The sequence below is a fragment of the Phalangium opilio genome, unplaced genomic scaffold, assembly GCF_054372755.1.
Source record: "Phalangium opilio isolate 3A_F unplaced genomic scaffold, DU_Popi_V2 ptg000037l_1, whole genome shotgun sequence".
Taxonomy (NCBI): Eukaryota; Metazoa; Arthropoda; class Arachnida; order Opiliones; family Phalangiidae; genus Phalangium; species Phalangium opilio.
This window is the reverse complement of record NW_028324160.1, coordinates 7784206-7806445: the sequence shown is the minus strand read 5'-3', so window position 1 is coordinate 7806445 and position 22240 is coordinate 7784206. Positions and strand designations below refer to the sequence as shown.

Sequence of the window (22240 nt, the reverse complement as noted above, 5' to 3'; positions counted from 1 at the left end):
AGTATAACGGAAGGGAAAATTTATAATATTGCAATGCTTCAAAAGCATTTTGATCAACCTATAGCGGGCTTGTGGCGCAATGGAAAACGCGTCTGCCTACGGAGCAGAAGATTCCAGGTTCGAGTCTTGGCAAGCTCGTTGTTTATTTTCGTAAAAGATCTTTTATGCGTCATAAAGAATGCATAAATACAATGTTTGGAAATTTTATTTATAATACGAAGCTAGGGCTTGTGGCGCAATGCATAACGCGTCTGCCTTCGAAGCAGAAGATTCCGGGTTAGATTCCTGGCAAGCTCGGTATTACCATTTAAAGATGATTATTAGAGTATAACGGAAGGGAAATTTATAATATTGCAATGCTTCTATAGCATTTTGATCAACCTATAGCGGGCTTGTGGCGCAATGAATTACGCGTGTGCCTACGGAGCAGAAGATTCCAGGTTCGAGTCCTGGCAAGCTCTATGTTTATTTTCGTAAAAGATCTTTTATGTGTCATAAAGAATGCATAAATACAATGTTTGGAAATTTTATTTATAATACGAAGCTAGGGCTTGTGGCGCAATGCATAACGCGTCTGCCTTCGAAGCAGAAAATTCCAGGTTCGAGTCCTGGCAAGCTCGGTATTACCATTTAAAGATGATTATTAGAGTATAACGGAAGGGAAATTTATAATATTGCAATGCTTCTATAGCATTTTGATCAACCTATAGCGGGCTTGTGGCGCAATGAATTACGCGTGTGCCTACGGAGCAGAAGATTCCAGGTTCGAGTCCTGGCAAGCTCTATGTTTATTTTCGTAAAAGATCTTTTATGCGTCATAAAGAATGCATAAATACAATGTTTGGAAATTTTATTTATAATGCGAAGCTAGGGCTTGTGGCGTAATGGATAACGTGTCTGCCTTCGAAGCAGAAGATTCCAGGTTCGAGTCCTGGCAAGCTCGTTGTTTATTTTCGTAAAAGATCTTTTATGCGTCATAAAGAATGCATAAATACAATGTTTGAAAATTTTATTTATAATACGAAGCTACGGCTTGTGGCGTAATGGATAACGTGTCTGCCTTCGAAGCAGAAGATTTCGGGTTAGATTCCTGGCAAGCTCGGTATTACCATTTAAAGATGATTATTAGAGTATAACGAAGGGAAATTTATAATATTGCAATGCTTCTATAGCATTTTGATCAACCTATAGCGGGCTTGTGGCGCAATGGATAACGCGTCTGCCTACGGAGTAGAAGATTCCAGGTTCGAGTCCTGGCAAGCTCGTTGTTTATTTTCGTAAAAGATCTTTTATGCGTCATAAAGAATGCATAAATACAATGTTTGGAAATTTTATTTATAATACGAAGCTAGGGCTTGTGGCGTAATGGATAACGTGTCTGCCTTCGAAGCAGAAGATTCCGGGTTAGAGTCCTGGCAAGCTCGGTATTACCATTTAAAGATGATTATTAGAGTATAACGGAAGGGAAAATTTATAATATTGCAATGCTTCAAAAGCATTTTGATCAACCTATAGCGGGCTTGTGGCGCAATGGATAACGCGTCTGCCTACGGAGCAGAAGATTCCAGGTTCGAGTCCTGGCAAGCTTGTTGTTTATTTTCGTAAAAGATCTTTTATGCGTCATAAAGAATGCATAAATACAATGTTTGGAAATTTTATTTATAATACGAAGCTAGGGCTTGTGGCGCATTGCATAACGCGTCTGCCTTCGAAGCAGAAAATTCCAGGTTCGAGTCCTGGCAAGCTCGTTATTACCATTTAAGGATGATTATTAGAGTGTAACGGAAGGGAAATTTATAATATTGCAATGCTTCAATAGCCTTTTGATCAACACCTAACGGGCTTGTGGCGCAAGGGTTAACGCGTCTGCCTACGGAGCAGCAGATTCCAGGTTCGAGTCCTGGCAAGCTCTATGTTTATTTTCGTAAAAGATCTTTTATTCGTCATAAAGAATGCATAAATACAATGTTTGGAAATTTTATTTTTAATACGAAGCTAGGGCTTGTGGCGTAATGGATAACGTGTCTGCCTTCGAAGCAGAAGATTCCGGGTTAGAGTCCTGGCAAGCTCGGTATTGCCATTTAAAGATGATTATTAGAGTATAACGGAAGGGAAATTTATAATATTGCAATGCTTCTATAGCATTTTGATCAACCTATAGCGGGCTTGTGGCGCAATGAATTACGCGTGTGCCTACGGAGCAGAAGATTCCAGGTTCGAGTCCTGGCAAGCTCTATGTTTATTTTCGTAAAAGATCTTTTATGCGTCATAAAGAATGCATAAATACAATGTTTGGAAATTTTATTTATAATACGAAGCTAGGGCTTGTGGCGTAATGGATAACGTGTCTGCCTTCGAAGCAGAAGATTCCAGGTTCGAGTCCTGGCAAGCTCGTTGTTTATTTTCGTAAAAGATCTTTTATGCGTCATAAAGAATGCATAAATACAATGTTTGGAAATTTTATTTATAATACGAAGCTAGGGCTTGTGGCGTAATGGATAACGTGTCTGCCTTCGAAGCAGAAGATTCCGGGTTAGAGTCCTGGCAAGCTCGGTATTACCATTTAAAGATGATTATTAGAGTATAACGGAAGGGAAAATTTATAATATTGCAATGCTTCAAAAGCATTTTGATCAACCTATAGCGGGCTTGTGGCGCAATGGATAACGCGTCTGCCTACGGAACAGAAGATTCCAGGTTCGAGTCCTGGCAAGCTCGTTGTTTATTTTCGTAAAAGATCTTTTATGCGTCATAAAGAATGCATAAAAACACTGTTTGGAAATTTTATTTATAATACGAAGCTAGGTCTTGTGGCGTAATGGATAACGTGTCTGCCTTCGAAGCAGAAGATTCCAGGTTCGAGTCCTGGCAAGCTCGTTGTTTATTTTCGTAAAAGATCTTTTAGGCGTCATAAAGAATGCATAAATACAATGTTTGGAAATTTTTTTATAATACGAAGCTAGGGCTTGTGGCGTTATGGATAACGCGTCTGCCTTCGAAGCAGAAGATTCCCGGTTCCACTCCTGGCAAGCTCGGGATTAACATTTAAAGATGATTATTAGAGAATAACGGAAGGGAAATTTATAATATTGCAATGCTTCAATAGCATTTTGATCAACCTCTAACGGGCTTGTGGCGCAATGGATAACGCGTATGCCTACGGAGCAGAAGATTCCAGGTTCGAGTCCTGGCAAGCTCGTTGTTTATTTTCGTAAAAGATCTTTTATGCGTCATAAAGAATGCATAAATACAATGTTTGGAAATTTTATTTATAATACGAAGCTAGGGCTTGTGGCGTAATGGATAACGTGTCTGCCTTCGAAGCAGAAGATTCCGGGTTAGATTCCTGGCAAGCTCGGTATTACCATTTAAAGATGATTATTAAAGTATAACGGAAGGGAAATTTATAATATTGCAATGCTTCTATAGCATTTTGATCAACCTCTAACGGGCTTGTGGCGTTATGGATAACGCGTCTGCCTTCGAAGCAGAAGATTCCAGGTTCGAGTCCTGGCAAGCTCGTTGTTTATTTTCGTAAAAGATCTTTTATGCGTCATAAAGAATGCATAAAAACACTGTTTGGAAATTTTATTTATAATACGAAGCTAGGTCTTGTGGCGTAATGGATAACGTGTCTGCCTTCGAAGCAGAAGATTCCAGGTTCGAGTCCTGGCAAGCTCGTTGTTTATTTTCGTAAAAGATCTTTTAGGCGTCATAAAGAATGCATAAATACAATGTTTGGAAATTTTTTTATAATACGAAGCTAGGGCTTGTGGCGTTATGGATAACGCGTCTGCCTTCGAAGCAGAAGATTCCCGGTTCCACTCCTGGCAAGCTCGGGATTAACATTTAAAGATGATTATTAGAGAATAAAGGAAGGGAAATTTATAATATTGCAATGCTTCAATAGCATTTTGATCAACACCTAACGGGCTTGTGGCGCAAGGGTTAACGCCTCTGCCTACGGAGCAGCAGATTCCAGGTTCGAGTCCTGGCAAGCTCTATGTTTATTTTCGTAAAAGATCTTTTATGCTTCATAAAGAATGCATAAATACAATGTTTTGAATTTTTATTTATAATACGAAGCTAGGGCTTGTGGCGCAATGGATAACGCGTCTGCCTACGGAGCGGAAGATTCCAGGTTCGAGTCCTGGCAAGCTCGTTGTTTATTTTCGTAAAAGATCTTTTATGCGTCATAAAGAATGCATAAAAACACTGATTGGAAATTTTATTTATAATACGAAGCTAGGGCTTGTGGCGCAATGGATAACGCGTCTGCCTACGGAGCGGAAGATTCCAGGTTCGAGTCCTGGCAAGCTCGTTGTTTATTTTCGTAAAAGATCTTTTATGCGTCATAAAGAATGCATAAAAACACTGTTTGGAAATTTTATTTATAATACGAAGCTAGGGCTTGTGGCGTAATGGATAACGTGTCTGCCTTCGAAGCAGAAGATTCCAGGTTCCAGTCCTGGCAAGCTCGTTGTTTATTTTCGTAAAAGATCTTTTATGCGTAATAAAGAATGCATAAATACAATGTTTGGAAATTTTATTTATAATACGAAGCTAGGGCTTGTGGCGTAATGGATAACGTGTCTGCCTTCGAAGCAGAAGATTCCGGGTTCGAGTCCTGGCAAGCTCGGTATTACCATTTAAAGATGATTATTAGAGTATAACGGAAGGGAAATTTATAATATTGCAATGCTTCAATAGCATTTTGATCAACCTCTAACGGGCTTGTGGCGCAATGGATAACGCGTCTGCCTACGGAGCAGAAGATTCCTGGTTCGAGTCCTGGCAAGCTCGTCGGTTATTTTTGTAAAAGATCTTTTATGCGTCATAAAGAATGCATAAATACAATGTTTGGAAAATTTTTTTATAACACGAAGCAAGGGCTTGTTGCGTAATGGGTAACGCGTCTGCCTTCGAAGCAGAAAATTCCAGGTTCGAGTCCTGGCAATCTCGGCATTACCATTTGAAGATGATTATTAGAGAATAACGGAAGGGAAATTTATAATATTGCAATGCTTCAATAGCATTTTGATCAAGCTCTAACGGGCTTGTGGCGTTATGGATAACGCGTCTGCCTTCGAAGCAGAAGATTCCGGGTTAGTGTCCTGGCAAGCTCGGTATTACCATTTAAAGATGATTATTAGACTATAACGGAAGGGAAAATTTATAATATTGCAATGCTTCAAAAGCATTTTGATCAACCTATAGCGGGCTTGTGGCGCAATGGAAAACGCGTCTGCCTACGGAGCAGAAGATTCCAGGTTCGAGTCTTGGCAAGCTCGTTGTTTATTTTCGTAAAAGATCTTTTATGCGTCATAAAGAATGCATAAATACAATGTTTGGAAATTTTATTTATAATACGAAGCTAGGGCTTGTGGCGCAATGCATAACGCGTCTGCCTTCGAAGCAGAAGATTCCGGGTTAGATTCCTGGCAAGCTCGGTATTACCATTTAAAGATGATTATTAGAGTATAACGGAAGGGAAATTTATAATATTGCAATGCTTCTATAGCATTTTGATCAACCTATAGCGGGCTTGTGGCGCAATGAATTACGCGTGTGCCTACGGAGCAGAAGATTCCAGGTTCGAGTCCTGGCAAGCTCTATGTTTATTTTCGTAAAAGATCTTTTATGTGTCATAAAGAATGCATAAATACAATGTTTGGAAATTTTATTTATAATACGAAGCTAGGGCTTGTGGCGCAATGCATAACGCGTCTGCCTTCGAAGCAGAAAATTCCAGGTTCGAGTCCTGGCAAGCTCGGTATTACCATTTAAAGATGATTATTAGAGTATAACGGAAGGGAAATTTATAATATTGCAATGCTTCTATAGCATTTTGATCAACCTATAGCGGGCTTGTGGCGCAATGAATTACGCGTGTGCCTACGGAGCAGAAGATTCCAGGTTCGAGTCCTGGCAAGCTCTATGTTTATTTTCGTAAAAGATCTTTTATGCGTCATAAAGAATGCATAAATACAATGTTTGGAAATTTTATTTATAATGCGAAGCTAGGGCTTGTGGCGTAATGGATAACGTGTCTGCCTTCGAAGCAGAAGATTCCAGGTTCGAGTCCTGGCAAGCTCGTTGTTTATTTTCGTAAAAGATCTTTTATGCGTCATAAAGAATGCATAAATACAATGTTTGAAAATTTTATTTATAATACGAAGCTACGGCTTGTGGCGTAATGGATAACGTGTCTGCCTTCGAAGCAGAAGATTTCGGGTTAGATTCCTGGCAAGCTCGGTATTACCATTTAAAGATGATTATTAGAGTATAACGAAGGGAAATTTATAATATTGCAATGCTTCTATAGCATTTTGATCAACCTATAGCGGGCTTGTGGCGCAATGGATAACGCGTCTGCCTACGGAGTAGAAGATTCCAGGTTCGAGTCCTGGCAAGCTCGTTGTTTATTTTCGTAAAAGATCTTTTATGCGTCATAAAGAATGCATAAATACAATGTTTGGAAATTTTATTTATAATACGAAGCTAGGGCTTGTGGCGTAATGGATAACGTGTCTGCCTTCGAAGCAGAAGATTCCGGGTTAGAGTCCTGGCAAGCTCGGTATTACCATTTAAAGATGATTATTAGAGTATAACGGAAGGGAAAATTTATAATATTGCAATGCTTCAAAAGCATTTTGATCAACCTATAGCGGGCTTGTGGCGCAATGGATAACGCGTCTGCCTACGGAGCAGAAGATTCCAGGTTCGAGTCCTGGCAAGCTTGTTGTTTATTTTCGTAAAAGATCTTTTATGCGTCATAAAGAATGCATAAATACAATGTTTGGAAATTTTATTTATAATACGAAGCTAGGGCTTGTGGCGCATTGCATAACGCGTCTGCCTTCGAAGCAGAAAATTCCAGGTTCGAGTCCTGGCAAGCTCGGTATTACCATTTAAAGATGATTATTAGAGTATAACGGAAGGGAAATTTATAATATTGCAATGCTTCTATAGCATTTTGATCAACCTCTAACGGGCTTGTGGCGCAATGGATAACGCGTATGCCTACGGAGCAGAAGATTCCAGGTTCGAGTCGTGGCAAGCTCGTTGTTTATTTTCGTAAAAGATCTTTTATGCGTCATAAAGAATGCATAAATACAATGTTTGGAAATTTTATTTATAATACGAAGCTAGGGCTTGTGGCGTAATGGATAACGTGTCTGCCTTCGAAGCAGAAGATTCCGGGTTAGATTCCTGGCAAGCTCGGTATTACCATTTAAAGATGATTATTAAAGTATAACGGAAGGGAAATTTATAATATTGCAATGCTTCTATAGCATTTTGATCAACCTATAGCGGGCTTGTGGCGCAATGGATAACACGTCTGCCTACGGAGCAGAAGATTCCAGGTTCGAGTCCTTGCAAGCTCTATGTTTATTTTCGTAAAAGATCTTTTATACGTCATAAAGAATGCATAAATACAATGTTTGGAAATTTTATTTATAATACGAAGCTAGGGCTTGTGGCGTAATGGATAACGTGTCTGCCTTCGAAGCAGAAGATTCCAGGTTCGAGTCCTGGCAAGCTCGTTATTACCATTTAAGGATGATTATTAGAGTGTAACGGAAGGGAAATTTATAATATTGCAATGCTTCAATAGCATTTTGATCAACCTCTAACGGGCTTGTGGCGTTATGGATAACGCGTCTGCCTTCGAAGCAGAAGATTCCAGGTTCGAGTCCTGGCAAGCTCGTTGTTTATTTTCGTAAAAGATCTTTTATGCGTCATAAAGAATGCATAAAAACACTGTTTGGAAATTTTATTTATAATACGAAGCTAGGTCTTGTGGCGTAATGGATAACGTGTCTGCCTTCGAAGCAGAAGATTCCAGGTTCGAGTCCTGGCAAGCTCGTTGTTTATTTTCGTAAAAGATCTTTTATGCGTCATAAAGAATGCATAAATACAATGTTTGGAAATTTTATTTATAATACGAAGCTAGGGCTTGTGGCGTAATGGATAACGTGTCTGCCTTCGAAGCAGAAGATTCCGGGTTAGAGTCCTGGCAAGCTCGGTATTACCATTTAAAGATGATTATTAGAGTATAACGGAAGGGAAAATTTATAATATTGCAATGCTTCAAAAGCATTTTGATCAACCTATAGCGGGCTTGTGGCGCAATGGATAACGCGTCTGCCTACGGAGCAGAAGATTCCAGGTTCGAGTCCTGGCAAGCTCGTTATTACCATTTAAAGATGATTATTAGAGTGTAACGGAAGGGAAATTTATAATATTGCAATGCTTCAATAGCATTTTGATCAACCTCAAACGGGCTTGTGGCGCAATGAATTACGCGTGTGCCTACGGAGCAGAAGATTCCAGGTTCGAGTCCTGGCAAGCTCGTTGTTTATTTTCGTAAAAGATCTTTTATGCGTCATAAAGAATGCATAAAAACACTGTTTGGAAATTTTATTTATAATACGAAGCTAGGGCTTGTGGCGCAATGCATAACGCGTCTGCCTTCGAAGCAGAAAATTCCAGGTTCGAGTCCTGGCAAGCTCGGTATTACCATTTAAAGATGATTATTAGAGTACAACGGAAGGGAAATTTATAATATTGCAATGCTTCTATAGCATTTTGATCAACCTATAGCGGGCTTGTGGCGCAATGAATTACGCGTGTGCCTACGGAGCAGAAGATTCCAGGTTCGAGTCCTGGCAAGCTCTATGTTTATTTTCGTAAAAGATCTTTTATGCGTCATAAAGAATGCATAAATACAATGTTTGGAAATTTTATTTATAATGCGAAGCTAGGGCTTGTGGCGTAATGGATAACGTGTCTGCCTTCAAAGCAGAAGATTCCAGGTTCGAGTCCTGGCAAGCTTGTTGTTTATTTTCGTAAAAGATCTTTTATGCGTCATAAAGAATGCATAAATACAATGTTTGGAAATTTTATTTATAATACGCGGCTAGGGCTTGTGGCGTAATGGATAACGTGTCTGCCTTCGAAGCAGAAGATTCCGGGTTAGATTCCTGGCAAGCTCGGTATTACCATTTAAAGATGATTATTAGAGTATAACGAAGGGAAATTTATAATATTGCAATGCTTCAATAGCATTTTGATCAACCTATAACGGGCTTGTGGCGCAATGAATTACGCATGTGCCTACGGAGCAGAAGATTCCAGGTTCGAGTCCTGGCAAGCTCTATGTTTATTTTCGTAAAAGATCTTTTATGCGTCATAAAGAATGCATAAATACAATGTTTGGAAATTTTATTTATAATACGAAGCTAGGGCTTGTGGCGTAATGGATAACGTGTCTGCCTTCGAAGCAGAAGATTCCGGGTTAGAGTCCTGGCAAGCTCGGTATTACCATTTAAAGATGATTATTAGAGTATAACGGAAGGGAAATTTATAATATTGCAATGCTTCAATAGCATTTTGATCAAGCTCTAACGAGCTTGTGGCGCAATGCATAACGCGTCTGCCTTCGAAGCAGAAAATTCCAGGTTCGAGTCCTGGCAAGCTCGGTATTACCATTTAAAGATGATTATTAGAGTATAACGAAGGGAAATTTATAATATTGCAATGCTTCAATAGCATTTTCATCAACCTATAACGGGCTTGTGCCGCAATGAATTACGCGTGTGCCTACGGAGCAGAAGATTCCAGGTTCGAGTCCTGGCAAGCTCTATGTTTATTTTCGTAAAATATCTTTTATGCGTCATAAAGAATGCATAAATACAATGATTGGAAATTTTATTTATAATACGAAGCTAGGGCTTGTGGCGTAATGGATAACGTGTCTGCCTTCGAAGCAGAAGATTCCGGGTTAGAGTCCTGGCAAGCTCGGTATTACCATTTAAAGATGATTATTAGAGTATAACGGAAGGGAAATTTATAATATTGCAATGCTTCTATAGCATTTTGATCAAGCTCTAACGGGCTTGTGGCGCAATGGATAACGCGTCTGCCTACGGAGCAGAAGATTCCAGGTTCGAGTCCTGGCAAGCTCGTTGTTTATTTTTGTAAAATATCTTTTATGCGTCATAATGAATGCATAAATACAATGTTTGGAAAATGTTTTTAAAACACGAAGCAAGGGCTTGACGCGTAATGGATAACGTGTCTGCCTTCGAAGCAGAAGATTCCGGGTTAGAGTCCTGGCAAGCTCGGTATTACCATTCAAAGATGATTATTAGAGTATAACGGAAGGGAAATTTATAATATTGCAATGCTTCAATAGCATTTTGATCAAGCTCTAACGGGCTTGTGGCGCAATGCATAACGCGTCTGCCTTCGAAGCAGAAAATTCCAGGTTCGAGTCCTGGCAAGCTCGGTATTACCATTTAAAGATGATTATTAGAGTATAACGGAAGGGAAATTTATAATATTGCAATGCTTCAATAGCATTTTGATCAAGCTCTAACGGGCTTGTGGCGCAATGCATAACGCGTCTGCCTTCGAAGCAGAAAATTCCAGGTTCGAGTCCTGGCAAGCTCGGTATTACCATTTAAAGATGATTATTAGAGTATAACGAAGGGAAATTTATAATATTGCAATGCTTCAATAGCATTTTCATCAACCTATAACGGGCTTGTGCCGCAATGAATTACGCGTGTGCCTACGGAGCAGAAGATTCCAGGTTCGAGTCCTGGCAAGCTCTATGTTTATTTTCGTAAAATATCTTTTATGCGTCATAAAGAATGCATAAATACAATGTTTGGAAATTTTATTTATAACACGAAGCAAGGGCGTGACGCGTAATGGGTAACGCGTCTGCCTTCGAAGCAGAAGATTCCAGGTTCGAGTCCTGGCAAGCTCGTTATTACCATTTAAGGATGATTATTAGAGTGTAACGGAAGGGAAATTTATAATATTGCAATGCTTCAATAGCATTTTGATCAACCTTTAACGGGCTTGTGGCGTTATGGATAACGCGTCTGCCTTCGAAGCAGAAGATTCCCAGTTCCAGTCCTGGCAAGCTCGGGATTAACATTTAAAGATGATTATTAGAGAATAACGGAAGGGAAATTTATAATATTGCAATGCTTCAAATGCATTTTGATCAACACCTAACGGGCTTGTGGCGCAAGGGTTAACGCCTCTGCCTACGGAGCAGCAGATTCCAGGTTCGAGTCATGGCAAGCTCTATGTTTATTTTGGTAAAAGATCTTTTATGCTTCATAAAGAATGCATAAATACAATGTTTGGAAATTTTATTTATAATACGAAGCTAGGGCTTGTGGCGTAATGGATAACATGTCTGCCTTCGAAGCAGAAGATTCCGGGTTAGAGTCCTAGCAAGCTCGGTAATACCATTTAAAGATGATTATTAGAGTATAACGGAAGGGAAAATTTATAATATTGCAATGCTTCAATAGCATTTTGATCAACCTCTAACGGGCTTGTGGCGCAATGGATAACGCGTCTGCCTACGGAGCAGAAGATTCCAGGTTCGAGTCCTGGCAAGCTCGTTGTTTATTTTCGTAAAAGATCTTTTATGCGTCATAAAGAATGCCTAAAAACACTGTTTTGAAATTTTATTTATAATACGAAGCTAGGGCTTGTGGCGTAATGGATAACGTGTCTGCCTTCGAAGCAGAAGATTCCGGGTTCGAGTCCTGGCAAGCTCGTTGTTTATTTTCGTAAAAGATCTTTTATGCGTCATAAAGAATGCATAAAAACACTGTTTGGAAATTTTATTTATAATACGGAGCTAGGGCTTGTGGCGTAATGGATAACGTGTCTGCCTTCGAAGCAGAAGATTCCAGGTTCCAGTCCTGGCAAGCTCGTTGTTTATTTTCGTAAAAGATCTTTTATGCGTCATAAAGAATGCATAAATACAATGTTTGGAAATTTTATTTATAATACGAAACTAGGGCTTGTGGCGTAATGGATAACGTGTCTGCCTTCGAAGCAGAAGATTCCGGGTTAGATTCCTGGCAAGCTCGGTATTACCATTTAAAGATGATTATTAGAGTATAACGAAGGGAAATTTATAATATTGCAATGCTTCAATAGCATTTTGATCAACCTATAACGGGCTTGTGGCGCAATGAATTACGCGTGTGCCTACGGAGCAGAAGATTCCATTTTCGAGTCCTGGCAAGCTCTATGTTTATTTTCGTAAAAGATCTTTTATGCGTCATAAAGAATGCATAAATACAATGTTTGAAAATTTTATTTATAATACGAAGCTAGGGCTTGTGGCGTAATGGATAACGTGTCTGCCTTCGAAGCAGAAGATTCCGGGTTAGAGTCCTGGCAAGCTCGGTATTACCATTTAAAGATGATTATTAGAGTATAACGGAAGGGAAATTTATAATATTGCAATGCTTCAATAGCATTTTGATCAAGCTCTAACGGGCTTGTGGCGCAATGCATAACGCGTCTGCCTTCGAAGCAGAAAATTCCAGGTTCGAGTCCTGGCAAGCTCGGTATTACCATTTAAAGATGATTATTAGAGTATAACGAAGGGAAATTTATAATATTGCAATGCTTCAATAGCATTTTCATCAACCTATAACGGGCTTGTGCCGCAATGAATTACGCGTGTGCCTACGGAGCAGAAGATTCCAGGTTGGAGTCCTGGCAAGCTCTATGTTTATTTTCGTAAAATATCTTTTATGCGTCATAAAGAATGCATAAATACAATGATTGGAAATTTTATTTATAATACGAAGCTAGGGCTTGTGGCGTAATGGATAACGTGTCTGCCTTCGAAGCAGAAGATTCCGGGTTAGAGTCCTGGCAAGCTCGGTATTACCATTCAAAGATGATTATTAGAGTATAACGGAAGGGAAATTTATAATATTGCAATGCTTCAATAGCATTTTGATCAAGCTCTAACGGGCTTGTGGCGCAATGCATAACGCGTCTGCCTTCGAAGCAGAAAATTCCAGGTTCGAGTCCTGGCAAGCTCGGTATTACCATTTAAAGATGATTATTAGAGTATAACGGAAGGGAAATTTATAATATTGCAATGCTTCAATAGCATTTTGATCAAGCTCTAACGGGCTTGTGGCGCAATGCATAACGCGTCTGCCTTCGAAGCAGAAAATTCCAGGTTCGAGTCCTGGCAAGCTCGGTATTACCATTTAAAGATGATTATTAGAGTATAACGAAGGGAAATTTATAATATTGCAATGCTTCAATAGCATTTTCATCAACCTATAACGGGCTTGTGCCGCAATGAATTACGCGTGTGCCTACGGAGCAGAAGATTCCAGGTTCGAGTCCTGGCAAGCTCTATGTTTATTTTCGTAAAATATCTTTTATGCGTCATAAAGAATGCATAAATACAATGTTTGGAAATTTTATTTATAACACGAAGCAAGGGCGTGACGCGTAATGGGTAACGCGTCTGCCTTCGAAGCAGAAGATTCCAGGTTCGAGTCCTGGCAAGCTCGTTATTACCATTTAAGGATGATTATTAGAGTGTAACGGAAGGGAAATTTATAATATTGCAATGCTTCAATAGCATTTTGATCAACCTTTAACGGGCTTGTGGCGTTATGGATAACGCGTCTGCCTTCGAAGCAGAAGATTCCCAGTTCCAGTCCTGGCAAGCTCGGGATTAACATTTAAAGATGATTATTAGAGAATAACGGAAGGGAAATTTATAATATTGCAATGCTTCAAATGCATTTTGATCAACACCTAACGGGCTTGTGGCGCAAGGGTTAACGCCTCTGCCTACGGAGCAGCAGATTCCAGGTTCGAGTCATGGCAAGCTCTATGTTTATTTTGGTAAAAGATCTTTTATGCTTCATAAAGAATGCATAAATACAATGTTTGGAAATTTTATTTATAATACGAAGCTAGGGCTTGTGGCGTAATGGATAACATGTCTGCCTTCGAAGCAGAAGATTCCGGGTTAGAGTCCTAGCAAGCTCGGTAATACCATTTAAAGATGATTATTAGAGTATAACGGAAGGGAAAATTTATAATATTGCAATGCTTCAATAGCATTTTGATCAACCTCTAACGGGCTTGTGGCGCAATGGATAACGCGTCTGCCTACGGAGCAGAAGATTCCAGGTTCGAGTCCTGGCAAGCTCGTTGTTTATTTTCGTAAAAGATCTTTTATGCGTCATAAAGAATGCCTAAAAACACTGTTTTGAAATTTTATTTATAATACGAAGCTAGGGCTTGTGGCGTAATGGATAACGTGTCTGCCTTCGAAGCAGAAGATTCCGGGTTCGAGTCCTGGCAAGCTCGTTGTTTATTTTCGTAAAAGATCTTTTATGCGTCATAAAGAATGCATAAAAACACTGTTTGGAAATTTTATTTATAATACGGAGCTAGGGCTTGTGGCGTAATGGATAACGTGTCTGCCTTCGAAGCAGAAGATTCCAGGTTCCAGTCCTGGCAAGCTCGTTGTTTATTTTCGTAAAAGATCTTTTATGCGTCATAAAGAATGCATAAATACAATGTTTGGAAATTTTATTTATAATACGAAGCTAGGGCTTGTGGCGTTATGGATAACGCGTCTGCCTTCGAAGCAGAAGATTCCCGGTTCCACTCCTGGCAAGCTCGGGATTAACATTTAAAGATGATTATTAGAGAATAACGGAAGGGAAATTTATAATATCAATGCTTCAATAGCATTTTGATCAACACCTAACGGGCTTGTGGCGCAAGGGTTAACGCCTCTGCCTACGGAGCAGCAGATTCCAGGTTCCAGTCCTGGCAAGCTCTATGTTTATTTTCGTAAAAGATCTTTTATGCTTCATAAAGAATGCATAAATACAATATTTGGAAATTTTATTTATAATACGAAGCTAGGGCTTGTGGCGCAATGGATAACGCGTCTGCCTACGGAGCAGAATATTCCAGGTTCGAGTCCTAGCAAGCTCGGTAATACCATTTAAAGATGATTATTAGAGTATAACGGAAGGGAAAATTTATAATATTGCAATGCTTCAATAGCATTTTGATCAACCTCTAACGGGCTTGTGGCGCAATGGATAACGCGTCTGCCTACGGAGCAGAAGATTCCAGGTTCGAGTCCTGGCAAGCTCGTTGTTTATTTTCGTAAAAGATCTTTTATGCGTCATAAAGAATGCCTAAAAACACTGTTTTGAAATTTTATTTATAATACGAAGCTAGGGCTTGTGGCGTAATGGATAACGTGTCTGCCTTCGAAGCAGAAGATTCCGGGTTCGAGTCCTGGCAAGCTCGTTGTTTATTTTCGTAAAAGATCTTTTATGCGTCATAAAGAATGCATAAAAACACTGTTTGGAAATTTTATTTATAATACGGAGCTAGGGCTTGTGGCGTAATGGATAACGTGTCTGCCTTCGAAGCAGAAGATTCCAGGTTCCAGTCCTGGCAAGCTCGTTGTTTATTTTCGTAAAAGATCTTTTATGCGTCATAAAGAATGCATAAATACAATGTTTGGAAATTTTATTTATAATACGAAGCTAGGGCTTGTGGCGTTAAGGATAACGCGTCTGCCTTCGAAGCAGAAGATTCCCGGTTCCACTCCTGGCAAGCTCGGGATTAACATTTAAAGATGATTATTAGAGTATAACGGAAGGGAAATTTATAATATCAATGCTTCAATAGCATTTTGATCAACACCTAACGGGCTTGTGGCGCAAGGGTTAACGCCTCTGCCTACGGAGCAGCAGATTCCAGGTTCCAGTCCTGGCAAGCTCTATGTTTATTTTCGTAAAAGATCTTTTATGCTTCATAAAGAATGCATAAATACAATATTTGGAAATTTTATTTATAATACGAAGCTAGGGCTTGTGGCGCAATGGATAACGCGTCTGCCTACGGAGCAGAATATTCCAGGTTCGAGTCCTGGCAAGCTCGTTGTTTATTTTCTTAAAAGATCTTTTATGCGTCATAAAGAATGCATAAAAACACTGTTTGGAAATTTTATTTATAATACGAAGCTAGGGCTTGTGGCGTAATGGATAACGTGTCTGCCTTCGAAGCAGAATACTCCAGGTTCGAGTCCTGGCAAGCTCGTTGTTTATTTTCGTAAAAGATCTTTTATGCGTCATAAAGAATGCATAAAAACACTGTTTGGAAATTTTATTTATAGTACGAAGCTAGGGCTTGTGGCGTAATGGATAACGTGTCTGCCTTCGAAGCAGAAGATTCCAGGTTCCAGTCCTGGCAAGCTCGTTGTTTATTTTCGTAAAAGATCTTTTATGCGTCATAAAGAATGCATAAATACAATGTTTGGAAATTTTATTTATAATACGAAGCTAGGGCTTGTGGCGTAATGGATAACGTGTCTGCCTTCGAAGCAGAAGATTCCGGGTTCGAGTCCTGGCAAGCTCGGTATTACCATTTAAAGATGATTATTAGAGTATAACGGAAGGGAAATTTATAATATTGCAATGCTTCAATAGCATTTTGATCAACCTCTAACGGGCTTGTGGCGCAATGGATAACGCGTCTGCCTACGGAGCAGAAGATTCCTGGTTCGAGTCCTGGCAAGCTCGTCGTTTATTTTTGTAAAAGATCTTTTATGCGTCATAAAGAATGCATAAATACAATGTTTGGAAAATTTTTTTATAACACGAAGCAAGGGCTTGTGGCGTAATGGGTAACGCGTCTGCCTTCGAAGCAGAAAATTCCAGGTTCGAGTCCTGGCAAGCTCGGCATTACCATTTGAAGATGATTATTAGAGAATAACGGAAGGGAAATTTATAATATTGCAATGCTTCAATAGCATTTTGATCAAGCTCTAACGGGCTTGTGGCGCAAGGGTTAACGCGTCTGCCTACGGAGCAGCAGATTCCAGGTTCGAGTCCTGGCAAGCTCTATGTTTATTTTCGTAAAAGATCTTTTATGCGTCATAAAGGATGCATAAATACAATGTTTGGAAATTTTTATTATAGTTCGAAGCAAGGGCTTGTGGCGTAATGGGTAACGCGTCTGCCTTCGAAGCAGAAAATTCCAGGTTCGAGTCCTGGCAAGCTCGGTATTACCATTTAATGATGATTATTAGAGTATAACGGAAGGGAAAATTTATAATATTGCAATGCTTCAAAAGCATTTTGATCAACCTATAGCGGGCTTGTGGCGCAATGGATAACGCGTCTGCCTACGGAGCAGAAGATTCCAGGTTCGAGTCCTGGCAAGCTCGTTGTTTATTTTCGTAAAAGATCTTTTATGCGTCATAAAGAATGCATAAATACAATGTTTGGAAATTTTATTTATAATACGAAGCTAGGGCTTGTGGCGTAATGGATAACGTGTCTGCCTTCGAAGCAGAAGATTCCGGGTTAGATTCCTGGCAAGCTCGGTATTGCCATTTAAAGATGATTATTAAAGTATAACGGAAGGGAAATTTATAATATTGCAATGCTTCTATAGCATTTTGATCAACCTATAGCGGGCTTGTGGCGCAATGGATAACACGTCTGCCTACGGAGCAGAAGATTCCAGGTTCGAGTCCTTGCAAGCTCTATGTTTATTTTCGTAAAAGATCTTTTATACGTCATAAAGAATGCATAAATACAATGTTTGGAAATTTTATTTATAATACGAAGCTAGGGCTTGTGGCGTAATGGATAACGTGTCTGCCTTCGAAGCAGAAGAATCCGGGTTCGAGTCCTGGCAAAATCGGTATTACCATTTAAAGATGATTATTAGAGTATAACGGAAGGGAAATTTATAATATTGCAATGCTTCAATAGCATTTTGATCAAGCTCTAACGGGCTTGTGGCGCAATGCATAACGCGTCTGCCTTCGAAGCAGAAAATTCCAGGTTCGAGTCCTGGCAAGCTCGGTATTACCATTTAAAGATGATTATTAGAGTATAACGAAGGGAAATTTATAATATTGCAATGCTTCAATAGCATTTTGATCAACCTATAACGGGCTTGTGGCGCAATGAATTACGCCTGTGCCTACGGAGCAGAAGATTCCAGGTTCGAGTCCTGGCAAGCTCTATGTTTATTTTCGTAAAATATCTTTTATGCGTCATAAAGAATGCATAAATACAATGTTTGGAAATTTTATTTGTAATACGAAGCTAGGGCTTGTGGCGTAATGGATAACGTGTCTGCCTTCGAAGCAGAAGATTCCAGGTTCGAGTCCTGGCAAGCTCGTTGTTTATTTTCGTAAAAGATCTTTTATGCGTCATAAAGAATGCATAAATACAATGTTTGGAAATTTTATTTGTAATACGAAGCTAGGGCTTGTGGCGTAATGGATAACGTGTCTGCCTTCGAAGCAGAAGATTCCAGGTTCGAGTCCTGGCAAGCTCGTTGTTTATTTTCGTAAAAGATCTTTTATGCGTCATAAAGAATGCATAAATACAATGTTTGGAAATTTTATTTATAATACGCAGCTAGGGCTTGTGGCGTAATGGATAACGTGTCTGCCTTCGAAGCAGAAGATTCCGGGTTAGATTCCTGGCAAGCTCGGTATTACCATTTAAAGATGATTATTAAAGTATAACGGAAGGGAAATTTATAATATTGCAATGCTTCTATAGCATTTTGATCAACCTATAGCGGGCTTGTGGCGCAATGGATAACACGTCTGCCTACGGAGCAGAAGATTCCAGGTTCGAGTCCTTGCAAGCTCTATGTTTATTTTCGTAAAAGATCTTTTATACGTCATAAAGAATGCATAAATACAATGTTTGGAAATTTTATTTATAATACGAAGCTAGGGCTTGTGGCGTAATGGATAACGTGTCTGCCTTCGAAGCAGAAGATTCCAGGTTCGAGTCCTGGCAAGCTCGTTGTTTATTTTCGTAAAAGATCTTTTATGCGTCATAAAGAATGCATAAATACAATGTTTGGAAATTTTATTTATAATACGAAGCTAGGGCTTGTGGCGTAATGGATAACGTGTCTGCCTTCGAAGCAGAAAATTCCAGGTTCGAGTCCTGGCAAGCTCGTTGTTTATTTTCGTAAAAGATCTTTTATGCGTCATAAAGAATGCATAAATACAATGTTTGGAAATTTTATTTATAATACGAAGCTAGGGCTTGTGGCGTAATGGATAACGTGTCTGCCTTCGAAGCAGAAGATTCCGGGTTAGATTCCTGGCAAGCTCGGTATTACCATTTAAAGATGATTATTAGAGTATAACGGAAGGGAAATTTATAATATTGCAATGCTTCAATAGCATTTTGATCAACCTATAACGGGCTTGTGGCGCAATGAATTACGCCTGTGCCTACGGAGCAGAAGATTCCAGGTTCGAGTCCTGGCAAGCTCTATGTTTATTTTCGTAAAAGATCTTTTATGCGTCATAAAGAATGCATAAATACAATGTTTGGAAATTTTATTTATAATACGAAGCTAGGGCTTGTGGCGCAATGCTTAACGCGTCTGCCTTCGAAGCAGAAAATTCCAGGTTCGAGTCCTGGCAAGCTCGGTATTACCATTTAAAGATGATTATTAGAGTATAACGGAAGGGAAATTTATAATATTGCAATGCTTCTATAGCATTTTGATCAACCTATAGCGGGCTTGTGGCGCAATGAATTACGCGTGTGCCTACGGAGCAGAAGATTCCAGGTTCGAGTCCTGGCAAGCTCGTTGTTTATTTTCGTAAAAGATCTTTTATGCGTCATAAAGAATGCATAAATACAATGTTTGGAAATTTTATTTATAATACGAAGCTAGGGCTTGTGGCGTAATGGATAACGTGTCTGCCTTCGAAGCAGAAAATTCCAGGTTCGAGTCCTGGCAAGCTCGTTGTTTATTTTCGTAAAAGATCTTTTATGCGTCATAAAGAATGCATAAATACAATGTTTGGAAATTTTATTTATAATACGAAGCTAGGGCTTGTGGCGTAATGGATAACGTGTCTGCCTTCGAAGCAGAAGATTCCGGGTTAGATTCCTGGCAAGCTCGGTATTACCATTTAAAGATGATTATTAGAGTATAACGAAGGGAAATTTATAATATTGCAATGCTTCAATAGCATTTTGATCAACCTATAACGGGCTTGTGGCGCAATGAATTACGCCTGTGCCTACGGAGCAGAAGATTCCAGGTTCGAGTCCTGGCAAGCTCTATGTTTATTTTCGTAAAAGATCTTTTATGCGTCATAAAGAATGCATAAATACAATGTTTGGAAATTTTATTTATAATACGAAGCTAGGGCTTGTGGCGCAATGCTTAACGCGTCTGCCTTCGAAGCAGAAAATTCCAGGTTCGAGTCCTGGCAAGCTCGGTATTACCATTTAAAGATGATTATTAGAGTATAACGGAAGGGAAATTTATAATATTGCAATGCTTCTATAGCATTTTGATCAACCTATAGCGGGCTTGTGGCGCAATGAATTACGCGTGTGCCTACGGAGCAGAAGATTCCAGGTTCGAGTCCTGGCAAGCTCTATGTTTATTTTCGTAAAAGATCTTTTATGCGTCATAAAGAATGCATAAATACAATGTTTGGAAATTTTATTTGTAATACGAAGCTAGGGCTTGTGGCGTAATGGATAACGTGTCTGCCTTCGAAGCAGAAGATTCCAGGTTCGAGTCCTGGCAAGCTCGTTGTTTATTTTCGTAAAAGATCTTTTATGCGTCATAAAGAATGCATAAATACAATGTTTGGAAATTTTATTTATAATACGCAGCTAGGGCTTGTGGCGTAATGGATAACGTGTCTGCCTTCGAAGCAGAAGATTCCGGGTTAGATTCCTGGCAAGCTCGGTATTACCATTTAAAGATGATTATTAAAGTATAACGGAAGGGAAATTTATAATATTGCAATGCTTCTATAGCATTTTGATCAACCTATAGCGGGCTTGTGGCGCAATGGATAACACGTCTGCCTACGGAGCAGAAGATTCCAGGTTCGAGTCCTTGCAAGCTCTATGTTTATTTTAGTAAAAGATCTTTTATACGTCATAAAGAATGCATAAATACAATGTTTGGAAATTTTATTTATGATACGAAGCTAGGGCTTGTGGCGTAATGGATAACGTGTCTGCCTTCGAAGCAGAAGATTCCGGGTTCGAGTCCTGGCAAGCTCGGTATTATCATTTAAAGATGATTATTAGAGTATAACGGAAGGGAAATTTATAATATTGCAATGCTTCAATAGCATTTTGATCAAGCTCTAACGGGCTTGTGGCGCAATGCATAACGCGTCTGCCTTCGAAGCAGAAAATTCCAGGTTCGAGTCCTGGCAAGCTCGGTATTACCATTTAAAGATGATTATTAGAGTATAACGAAGGGAAATTTATAATATTGCAATGCTTCAATAGCATTTTCATCAACCTATAACGGGCTTGTGCCGCAATGAATTACGCGTGTGCCTACGGAGCAGAAGATTCCAGGTTCGAGTCCTGGCAAGCTCTATGTTTATTTTCGTAAAAGATCTTTTATGCGTCATAAAGAATGCATAAATACAATGTTTGGAAATTTTATTTATAATACGAAGCTAGGGCTTGTGGCGTAATGGATAACGTGTCTGCCTTCGAAGCAGAAGATTCCGGGTTAGAGTCCTGGCAAGCTCGGTATTACCATTTAAAGATGATTATTACAGTGTAAGGGAAGGTAAATTTATAATATTGCAATGCTTCTATAGCATTTTGATCAACCTCTAACGGGCTTGTGGCGCAATGGATAACGCGTCTGCCTACGGAGCAGAAGATTCCAGGTTCGAGTCCTGGCAAGCTCGTTGTTTATTTTCGTAAAAGATCTTTTATGCGTCATAAAGAATGCATAAAAACACTGTTTGGAAATTTTATTTATAATACGAAGCTAGGGCTTGTGGCGTAATGGATAACGTGTCTGCCTTCGAAGCAGAAGATTCCAGGTTCGAGTCCTGGCAAGCTCGTTGTTTGTTTTCGTAAAAGATCTTTTATGCGTCATAAAGAATGCATAAAAACACTGTTTGGAAATTTTATTTATAATACGAAGCTAGGGCTTGTGGCGTAATGGATAACGTGTCTGCCTTCGAAGCAGAAGATTCCAGGTTCCAGTCCTGGCAAGCTCGTTGTTTATTTTCGTAAAAGATCTTTTATGCGTCATAAAGAATGCATAAATACAATGTTTGGAAATTTTATTTATAATACGAAGCTAGGGCTTGTGGCGTAATGGATAACGTGTCTGCCTTCGAAGCAGAAGATTCCGGGTTCGAGTCCTGGCAAGCTCGGTATTACCATTTAAAGATGATTATTAGAGTATAACGGAAGGGAAATTTATAATATTGCAATGCTTCAATAGCATTTTGATCAACCTCTAACGGGCTTGTGGCGCAATGGATAACGCGTCTGCCTACGGAGCAGAAGATTCCTGGTTCGAGTCCTGGCAAGCTCGTCGTTTATTTTTGTAAAAGATC

General features: G+C 39.4%; 76 non-coding genes across 76 annotated transcripts; all 76 read left to right on the top strand.

Moving 5' to 3' along the window:
- The first annotated feature begins 65 nt into the window (after window positions 1-65).
- On the top strand, window positions 66-138 carry TRNAR-ACG (transfer RNA arginine (anticodon ACG)). Its single transcript has one exon. It is a non-coding gene; the product is annotated as a tRNA-Arg (tRNA).
- Window positions 139-870: 732 nt separating this feature from the next.
- TRNAR-UCG (transfer RNA arginine (anticodon UCG)) lies at window positions 871-943 on the top strand. Its single transcript has one exon. It is a non-coding gene; the product is annotated as a tRNA-Arg (tRNA).
- A 249-nt stretch (window positions 944-1192) lies between these two features.
- Window positions 1193-1265, top strand: TRNAR-ACG (transfer RNA arginine (anticodon ACG)). Its single transcript has one exon. It is a non-coding gene; the product is annotated as a tRNA-Arg (tRNA).
- An 86-nt stretch (window positions 1266-1351) lies between these two features.
- Window positions 1352-1424, top strand: TRNAR-UCG (transfer RNA arginine (anticodon UCG)). The gene has a single exon. It is a non-coding gene; the product is annotated as a tRNA-Arg (tRNA).
- A 92-nt stretch (window positions 1425-1516) lies between these two features.
- TRNAR-ACG (transfer RNA arginine (anticodon ACG)) lies at window positions 1517-1589 on the top strand. The gene has a single exon. It is a non-coding gene; the product is annotated as a tRNA-Arg (tRNA).
- A 250-nt stretch (window positions 1590-1839) lies between these two features.
- Window positions 1840-1912, top strand: TRNAR-ACG (transfer RNA arginine (anticodon ACG)). The gene has a single exon. It is a non-coding gene; the product is annotated as a tRNA-Arg (tRNA).
- Window positions 1913-1998: 86 nt separating this feature from the next.
- Window positions 1999-2071, top strand: TRNAR-UCG (transfer RNA arginine (anticodon UCG)). Its single transcript has one exon. It is a non-coding gene; the product is annotated as a tRNA-Arg (tRNA).
- A 250-nt stretch (window positions 2072-2321) lies between these two features.
- TRNAR-UCG (transfer RNA arginine (anticodon UCG)) lies at window positions 2322-2394 on the top strand. Its single transcript has one exon. It is a non-coding gene; the product is annotated as a tRNA-Arg (tRNA).
- An 86-nt stretch (window positions 2395-2480) lies between these two features.
- On the top strand, window positions 2481-2553 carry TRNAR-UCG (transfer RNA arginine (anticodon UCG)). The gene has a single exon. It is a non-coding gene; the product is annotated as a tRNA-Arg (tRNA).
- Window positions 2554-2645: 92 nt separating this feature from the next.
- TRNAR-ACG (transfer RNA arginine (anticodon ACG)) lies at window positions 2646-2718 on the top strand. The gene has a single exon. It is a non-coding gene; the product is annotated as a tRNA-Arg (tRNA).
- An 86-nt stretch (window positions 2719-2804) lies between these two features.
- Window positions 2805-2877, top strand: TRNAR-UCG (transfer RNA arginine (anticodon UCG)). The gene has a single exon. It is a non-coding gene; the product is annotated as a tRNA-Arg (tRNA).
- Window positions 2878-3126: 249 nt separating this feature from the next.
- Window positions 3127-3199, top strand: TRNAR-ACG (transfer RNA arginine (anticodon ACG)). The gene has a single exon. It is a non-coding gene; the product is annotated as a tRNA-Arg (tRNA).
- Window positions 3200-3285: 86 nt separating this feature from the next.
- TRNAR-UCG (transfer RNA arginine (anticodon UCG)) lies at window positions 3286-3358 on the top strand. Its single transcript has one exon. It is a non-coding gene; the product is annotated as a tRNA-Arg (tRNA).
- Window positions 3359-3449: 91 nt separating this feature from the next.
- Window positions 3450-3522, top strand: TRNAR-UCG (transfer RNA arginine (anticodon UCG)). Its single transcript has one exon. It is a non-coding gene; the product is annotated as a tRNA-Arg (tRNA).
- An 86-nt stretch (window positions 3523-3608) lies between these two features.
- On the top strand, window positions 3609-3681 carry TRNAR-UCG (transfer RNA arginine (anticodon UCG)). The gene has a single exon. It is a non-coding gene; the product is annotated as a tRNA-Arg (tRNA).
- Window positions 3682-4089: 408 nt separating this feature from the next.
- On the top strand, window positions 4090-4162 carry TRNAR-ACG (transfer RNA arginine (anticodon ACG)). Its single transcript has one exon. It is a non-coding gene; the product is annotated as a tRNA-Arg (tRNA).
- Window positions 4163-4248: 86 nt separating this feature from the next.
- On the top strand, window positions 4249-4321 carry TRNAR-ACG (transfer RNA arginine (anticodon ACG)). The gene has a single exon. It is a non-coding gene; the product is annotated as a tRNA-Arg (tRNA).
- Window positions 4322-4407: 86 nt separating this feature from the next.
- On the top strand, window positions 4408-4480 carry TRNAR-UCG (transfer RNA arginine (anticodon UCG)). Its single transcript has one exon. It is a non-coding gene; the product is annotated as a tRNA-Arg (tRNA).
- An 86-nt stretch (window positions 4481-4566) lies between these two features.
- On the top strand, window positions 4567-4639 carry TRNAR-UCG (transfer RNA arginine (anticodon UCG)). Its single transcript has one exon. It is a non-coding gene; the product is annotated as a tRNA-Arg (tRNA).
- Window positions 4640-4730: 91 nt separating this feature from the next.
- On the top strand, window positions 4731-4803 carry TRNAR-ACG (transfer RNA arginine (anticodon ACG)). The gene has a single exon. It is a non-coding gene; the product is annotated as a tRNA-Arg (tRNA).
- Window positions 4804-5218: 415 nt separating this feature from the next.
- On the top strand, window positions 5219-5291 carry TRNAR-ACG (transfer RNA arginine (anticodon ACG)). Its single transcript has one exon. It is a non-coding gene; the product is annotated as a tRNA-Arg (tRNA).
- Window positions 5292-6023: 732 nt separating this feature from the next.
- On the top strand, window positions 6024-6096 carry TRNAR-UCG (transfer RNA arginine (anticodon UCG)). Its single transcript has one exon. It is a non-coding gene; the product is annotated as a tRNA-Arg (tRNA).
- A 249-nt stretch (window positions 6097-6345) lies between these two features.
- On the top strand, window positions 6346-6418 carry TRNAR-ACG (transfer RNA arginine (anticodon ACG)). Its single transcript has one exon. It is a non-coding gene; the product is annotated as a tRNA-Arg (tRNA).
- Window positions 6419-6504: 86 nt separating this feature from the next.
- TRNAR-UCG (transfer RNA arginine (anticodon UCG)) lies at window positions 6505-6577 on the top strand. Its single transcript has one exon. It is a non-coding gene; the product is annotated as a tRNA-Arg (tRNA).
- Window positions 6578-6669: 92 nt separating this feature from the next.
- On the top strand, window positions 6670-6742 carry TRNAR-ACG (transfer RNA arginine (anticodon ACG)). The gene has a single exon. It is a non-coding gene; the product is annotated as a tRNA-Arg (tRNA).
- Window positions 6743-7151: 409 nt separating this feature from the next.
- TRNAR-UCG (transfer RNA arginine (anticodon UCG)) lies at window positions 7152-7224 on the top strand. The gene has a single exon. It is a non-coding gene; the product is annotated as a tRNA-Arg (tRNA).
- Window positions 7225-7474: 250 nt separating this feature from the next.
- Window positions 7475-7547, top strand: TRNAR-UCG (transfer RNA arginine (anticodon UCG)). The gene has a single exon. It is a non-coding gene; the product is annotated as a tRNA-Arg (tRNA).
- Window positions 7548-7638: 91 nt separating this feature from the next.
- Window positions 7639-7711, top strand: TRNAR-UCG (transfer RNA arginine (anticodon UCG)). Its single transcript has one exon. It is a non-coding gene; the product is annotated as a tRNA-Arg (tRNA).
- Window positions 7712-7797: 86 nt separating this feature from the next.
- On the top strand, window positions 7798-7870 carry TRNAR-UCG (transfer RNA arginine (anticodon UCG)). Its single transcript has one exon. It is a non-coding gene; the product is annotated as a tRNA-Arg (tRNA).
- Window positions 7871-7956: 86 nt separating this feature from the next.
- On the top strand, window positions 7957-8029 carry TRNAR-UCG (transfer RNA arginine (anticodon UCG)). Its single transcript has one exon. It is a non-coding gene; the product is annotated as a tRNA-Arg (tRNA).
- Window positions 8030-8121: 92 nt separating this feature from the next.
- Window positions 8122-8194, top strand: TRNAR-ACG (transfer RNA arginine (anticodon ACG)). The gene has a single exon. It is a non-coding gene; the product is annotated as a tRNA-Arg (tRNA).
- A 732-nt stretch (window positions 8195-8926) lies between these two features.
- TRNAR-UCG (transfer RNA arginine (anticodon UCG)) lies at window positions 8927-8999 on the top strand. The gene has a single exon. It is a non-coding gene; the product is annotated as a tRNA-Arg (tRNA).
- Window positions 9000-9248: 249 nt separating this feature from the next.
- On the top strand, window positions 9249-9321 carry TRNAR-UCG (transfer RNA arginine (anticodon UCG)). The gene has a single exon. It is a non-coding gene; the product is annotated as a tRNA-Arg (tRNA).
- A 413-nt stretch (window positions 9322-9734) lies between these two features.
- On the top strand, window positions 9735-9807 carry TRNAR-UCG (transfer RNA arginine (anticodon UCG)). The gene has a single exon. It is a non-coding gene; the product is annotated as a tRNA-Arg (tRNA).
- A 91-nt stretch (window positions 9808-9898) lies between these two features.
- TRNAR-ACG (transfer RNA arginine (anticodon ACG)) lies at window positions 9899-9971 on the top strand. Its single transcript has one exon. It is a non-coding gene; the product is annotated as a tRNA-Arg (tRNA).
- A 1388-nt stretch (window positions 9972-11359) lies between these two features.
- TRNAR-ACG (transfer RNA arginine (anticodon ACG)) lies at window positions 11360-11432 on the top strand. The gene has a single exon. It is a non-coding gene; the product is annotated as a tRNA-Arg (tRNA).
- An 86-nt stretch (window positions 11433-11518) lies between these two features.
- On the top strand, window positions 11519-11591 carry TRNAR-UCG (transfer RNA arginine (anticodon UCG)). Its single transcript has one exon. It is a non-coding gene; the product is annotated as a tRNA-Arg (tRNA).
- An 86-nt stretch (window positions 11592-11677) lies between these two features.
- TRNAR-UCG (transfer RNA arginine (anticodon UCG)) lies at window positions 11678-11750 on the top strand. Its single transcript has one exon. It is a non-coding gene; the product is annotated as a tRNA-Arg (tRNA).
- An 86-nt stretch (window positions 11751-11836) lies between these two features.
- TRNAR-UCG (transfer RNA arginine (anticodon UCG)) lies at window positions 11837-11909 on the top strand. Its single transcript has one exon. It is a non-coding gene; the product is annotated as a tRNA-Arg (tRNA).
- Window positions 11910-12158: 249 nt separating this feature from the next.
- TRNAR-UCG (transfer RNA arginine (anticodon UCG)) lies at window positions 12159-12231 on the top strand. Its single transcript has one exon. It is a non-coding gene; the product is annotated as a tRNA-Arg (tRNA).
- Window positions 12232-12644: 413 nt separating this feature from the next.
- TRNAR-UCG (transfer RNA arginine (anticodon UCG)) lies at window positions 12645-12717 on the top strand. Its single transcript has one exon. It is a non-coding gene; the product is annotated as a tRNA-Arg (tRNA).
- A 1229-nt stretch (window positions 12718-13946) lies between these two features.
- On the top strand, window positions 13947-14019 carry TRNAR-ACG (transfer RNA arginine (anticodon ACG)). Its single transcript has one exon. It is a non-coding gene; the product is annotated as a tRNA-Arg (tRNA).
- An 86-nt stretch (window positions 14020-14105) lies between these two features.
- Window positions 14106-14178, top strand: TRNAR-UCG (transfer RNA arginine (anticodon UCG)). Its single transcript has one exon. It is a non-coding gene; the product is annotated as a tRNA-Arg (tRNA).
- An 86-nt stretch (window positions 14179-14264) lies between these two features.
- TRNAR-UCG (transfer RNA arginine (anticodon UCG)) lies at window positions 14265-14337 on the top strand. The gene has a single exon. It is a non-coding gene; the product is annotated as a tRNA-Arg (tRNA).
- Window positions 14338-14909: 572 nt separating this feature from the next.
- Window positions 14910-14982, top strand: TRNAR-ACG (transfer RNA arginine (anticodon ACG)). The gene has a single exon. It is a non-coding gene; the product is annotated as a tRNA-Arg (tRNA).
- Window positions 14983-15068: 86 nt separating this feature from the next.
- TRNAR-UCG (transfer RNA arginine (anticodon UCG)) lies at window positions 15069-15141 on the top strand. Its single transcript has one exon. It is a non-coding gene; the product is annotated as a tRNA-Arg (tRNA).
- Window positions 15142-15227: 86 nt separating this feature from the next.
- On the top strand, window positions 15228-15300 carry TRNAR-UCG (transfer RNA arginine (anticodon UCG)). The gene has a single exon. It is a non-coding gene; the product is annotated as a tRNA-Arg (tRNA).
- A 407-nt stretch (window positions 15301-15707) lies between these two features.
- TRNAR-ACG (transfer RNA arginine (anticodon ACG)) lies at window positions 15708-15780 on the top strand. Its single transcript has one exon. It is a non-coding gene; the product is annotated as a tRNA-Arg (tRNA).
- An 86-nt stretch (window positions 15781-15866) lies between these two features.
- On the top strand, window positions 15867-15939 carry TRNAR-UCG (transfer RNA arginine (anticodon UCG)). Its single transcript has one exon. It is a non-coding gene; the product is annotated as a tRNA-Arg (tRNA).
- An 86-nt stretch (window positions 15940-16025) lies between these two features.
- On the top strand, window positions 16026-16098 carry TRNAR-UCG (transfer RNA arginine (anticodon UCG)). The gene has a single exon. It is a non-coding gene; the product is annotated as a tRNA-Arg (tRNA).
- Window positions 16099-16184: 86 nt separating this feature from the next.
- Window positions 16185-16257, top strand: TRNAR-UCG (transfer RNA arginine (anticodon UCG)). Its single transcript has one exon. It is a non-coding gene; the product is annotated as a tRNA-Arg (tRNA).
- Window positions 16258-16348: 91 nt separating this feature from the next.
- Window positions 16349-16421, top strand: TRNAR-ACG (transfer RNA arginine (anticodon ACG)). Its single transcript has one exon. It is a non-coding gene; the product is annotated as a tRNA-Arg (tRNA).
- An 86-nt stretch (window positions 16422-16507) lies between these two features.
- TRNAR-UCG (transfer RNA arginine (anticodon UCG)) lies at window positions 16508-16580 on the top strand. The gene has a single exon. It is a non-coding gene; the product is annotated as a tRNA-Arg (tRNA).
- Window positions 16581-16671: 91 nt separating this feature from the next.
- Window positions 16672-16744, top strand: TRNAR-ACG (transfer RNA arginine (anticodon ACG)). Its single transcript has one exon. It is a non-coding gene; the product is annotated as a tRNA-Arg (tRNA).
- An 86-nt stretch (window positions 16745-16830) lies between these two features.
- TRNAR-UCG (transfer RNA arginine (anticodon UCG)) lies at window positions 16831-16903 on the top strand. The gene has a single exon. It is a non-coding gene; the product is annotated as a tRNA-Arg (tRNA).
- A 92-nt stretch (window positions 16904-16995) lies between these two features.
- Window positions 16996-17068, top strand: TRNAR-ACG (transfer RNA arginine (anticodon ACG)). The gene has a single exon. It is a non-coding gene; the product is annotated as a tRNA-Arg (tRNA).
- An 86-nt stretch (window positions 17069-17154) lies between these two features.
- Window positions 17155-17227, top strand: TRNAR-UCG (transfer RNA arginine (anticodon UCG)). Its single transcript has one exon. It is a non-coding gene; the product is annotated as a tRNA-Arg (tRNA).
- A 736-nt stretch (window positions 17228-17963) lies between these two features.
- On the top strand, window positions 17964-18036 carry TRNAR-UCG (transfer RNA arginine (anticodon UCG)). The gene has a single exon. It is a non-coding gene; the product is annotated as a tRNA-Arg (tRNA).
- An 86-nt stretch (window positions 18037-18122) lies between these two features.
- Window positions 18123-18195, top strand: TRNAR-UCG (transfer RNA arginine (anticodon UCG)). The gene has a single exon. It is a non-coding gene; the product is annotated as a tRNA-Arg (tRNA).
- An 86-nt stretch (window positions 18196-18281) lies between these two features.
- Window positions 18282-18354, top strand: TRNAR-UCG (transfer RNA arginine (anticodon UCG)). Its single transcript has one exon. It is a non-coding gene; the product is annotated as a tRNA-Arg (tRNA).
- A 250-nt stretch (window positions 18355-18604) lies between these two features.
- On the top strand, window positions 18605-18677 carry TRNAR-UCG (transfer RNA arginine (anticodon UCG)). Its single transcript has one exon. It is a non-coding gene; the product is annotated as a tRNA-Arg (tRNA).
- An 86-nt stretch (window positions 18678-18763) lies between these two features.
- On the top strand, window positions 18764-18836 carry TRNAR-UCG (transfer RNA arginine (anticodon UCG)). Its single transcript has one exon. It is a non-coding gene; the product is annotated as a tRNA-Arg (tRNA).
- An 86-nt stretch (window positions 18837-18922) lies between these two features.
- TRNAR-UCG (transfer RNA arginine (anticodon UCG)) lies at window positions 18923-18995 on the top strand. The gene has a single exon. It is a non-coding gene; the product is annotated as a tRNA-Arg (tRNA).
- Window positions 18996-19245: 250 nt separating this feature from the next.
- Window positions 19246-19318, top strand: TRNAR-UCG (transfer RNA arginine (anticodon UCG)). The gene has a single exon. It is a non-coding gene; the product is annotated as a tRNA-Arg (tRNA).
- Window positions 19319-19568: 250 nt separating this feature from the next.
- TRNAR-UCG (transfer RNA arginine (anticodon UCG)) lies at window positions 19569-19641 on the top strand. The gene has a single exon. It is a non-coding gene; the product is annotated as a tRNA-Arg (tRNA).
- An 86-nt stretch (window positions 19642-19727) lies between these two features.
- TRNAR-UCG (transfer RNA arginine (anticodon UCG)) lies at window positions 19728-19800 on the top strand. Its single transcript has one exon. It is a non-coding gene; the product is annotated as a tRNA-Arg (tRNA).
- A 249-nt stretch (window positions 19801-20049) lies between these two features.
- TRNAR-UCG (transfer RNA arginine (anticodon UCG)) lies at window positions 20050-20122 on the top strand. The gene has a single exon. It is a non-coding gene; the product is annotated as a tRNA-Arg (tRNA).
- Window positions 20123-20372: 250 nt separating this feature from the next.
- Window positions 20373-20445, top strand: TRNAR-UCG (transfer RNA arginine (anticodon UCG)). Its single transcript has one exon. It is a non-coding gene; the product is annotated as a tRNA-Arg (tRNA).
- Window positions 20446-20531: 86 nt separating this feature from the next.
- On the top strand, window positions 20532-20604 carry TRNAR-UCG (transfer RNA arginine (anticodon UCG)). Its single transcript has one exon. It is a non-coding gene; the product is annotated as a tRNA-Arg (tRNA).
- Window positions 20605-20854: 250 nt separating this feature from the next.
- Window positions 20855-20927, top strand: TRNAR-UCG (transfer RNA arginine (anticodon UCG)). Its single transcript has one exon. It is a non-coding gene; the product is annotated as a tRNA-Arg (tRNA).
- Window positions 20928-21340: 413 nt separating this feature from the next.
- Window positions 21341-21413, top strand: TRNAR-UCG (transfer RNA arginine (anticodon UCG)). Its single transcript has one exon. It is a non-coding gene; the product is annotated as a tRNA-Arg (tRNA).
- A 91-nt stretch (window positions 21414-21504) lies between these two features.
- TRNAR-ACG (transfer RNA arginine (anticodon ACG)) lies at window positions 21505-21577 on the top strand. The gene has a single exon. It is a non-coding gene; the product is annotated as a tRNA-Arg (tRNA).
- Window positions 21578-21663: 86 nt separating this feature from the next.
- TRNAR-UCG (transfer RNA arginine (anticodon UCG)) lies at window positions 21664-21736 on the top strand. The gene has a single exon. It is a non-coding gene; the product is annotated as a tRNA-Arg (tRNA).
- Window positions 21737-21822: 86 nt separating this feature from the next.
- Window positions 21823-21895, top strand: TRNAR-UCG (transfer RNA arginine (anticodon UCG)). Its single transcript has one exon. It is a non-coding gene; the product is annotated as a tRNA-Arg (tRNA).
- An 86-nt stretch (window positions 21896-21981) lies between these two features.
- TRNAR-UCG (transfer RNA arginine (anticodon UCG)) lies at window positions 21982-22054 on the top strand. The gene has a single exon. It is a non-coding gene; the product is annotated as a tRNA-Arg (tRNA).
- A 91-nt stretch (window positions 22055-22145) lies between these two features.
- On the top strand, window positions 22146-22218 carry TRNAR-ACG (transfer RNA arginine (anticodon ACG)). Its single transcript has one exon. It is a non-coding gene; the product is annotated as a tRNA-Arg (tRNA).
- Window positions 22219-22240: the final 22 nt, after the last annotated feature.